This window comes from Galeopterus variegatus, unplaced genomic scaffold (assembly GCF_000696425.1).
Source record: "Galeopterus variegatus unplaced genomic scaffold, G_variegatus-3.0.2 Scaffold11632, whole genome shotgun sequence".
NCBI lineage: Eukaryota > Metazoa > Chordata > Mammalia > Dermoptera > Cynocephalidae > Galeopterus > Galeopterus variegatus.
The window spans coordinates 39,350-40,431 of NW_007737743.1; the positions used below are offsets into that span (position 1 = coordinate 39,350).

Genomic DNA, 1,082 nt, shown 5'->3' on the forward strand with positions numbered 1-1,082 from the left:
TGCCCCGAGAGGTTGGAGATCATTTTTGAAAATTATAGCAGAAATCCTTAGGGCCGGCCCGGTGGCGCACTGATATAGTGCGCCGCTTGGGAAGTGCGGCGGCGCTCCCGCCGAGGGTTCGGATCCCACATACAGACCGGTTCCCGCTCACTGGCTGAGTGAGGTGTGGGAGCAGCGCCGAGGGCTGCGATCCCGTTGCCGGTCCCGGTCCGGTGCGGGGGCGACACTGAGGGTTGCGATCCGTTGCCGGACATGGAAAAAGACAAAAAAAAAAAAAAAAAAAGAAATCCTTGGATTGCCTCCAGCCTTGGAATTATTGACAGTTATCTTCAATTTCCTTTTAGTAGTTTGTACTAATACTTACATTTGTCACAACCCCACGAACTTCTACTTTTCTTTGCACATCAGTAGGTACAGTCATTTTTGTTGGAGTTTGGCTATCTGTATCCTCATTTTATTCTTCACACTTCATATTTGTTTGATATTCATTGAATGACTTCTCTGTGCTAGAAATTTCCCTAATTACGTACTGGGGTTAGGACAGGGCGGAGGGTTATAGAATGAACCAGACATGGTCTCTTCAGGGAGCCTAAATGCCAAGAGGAGAGAGGAGACTGCACTCAAATAACTACAGTACAAAACAATATTTGGTAAGTACCTAATAGACACGAAAGAACAACAAATGAGATTTCAGAGGAGAGAGGGTTTTATCAGACCTCAGTGGAGAGAGAATATTTAATAGATTACATGATATCTGACATGGGCATTGAAGAATTTGGCTATAATTTGATAGGTAGTCTGAAGAATTAGCAGAGAAAATGACTTGAAGGGAGGAAAAACAGAAAGGGAAAAAATAAGGACTAATGAATTCTACCTTTGTGTAGGGGATCTATAAAGGAGAAATGAGAAATAATGCCATAAATATAGTTTAAGATTATCATTTATTTATTTTTTTCCCATAAGGTCATAAAAAAAATGGGTCCTGGGGCCAGCCCGGTGGCGCACTGCTACAGTGCGCCGCTTGGGAGTGCGGCGGCGCTCCCGCCGAGGGTTCGGATCCCACATACAGACCGGTTCCCGCT

The 1,082-nt window shown here is 44.9% G+C and overlaps 1 long non-coding RNA gene across 2 annotated transcripts in view; it reads left to right on the top strand.

Moving 5' to 3' along the window:
• Positions 1-289: 289 nt before the first annotated feature.
• The window catches only part of LOC103610700, an 8,569-nt gene continuing 7,776 nt past the window's right edge, over positions 290-1,082 (top strand). For both annotated transcript variants that reach the window (XR_552229.1, XR_552228.1), the window contains exon 1: positions 290-407. This is a non-coding gene — a long non-coding RNA (uncharacterized LOC103610700). The remainder of the gene's footprint in view (positions 408-1,082) is intronic.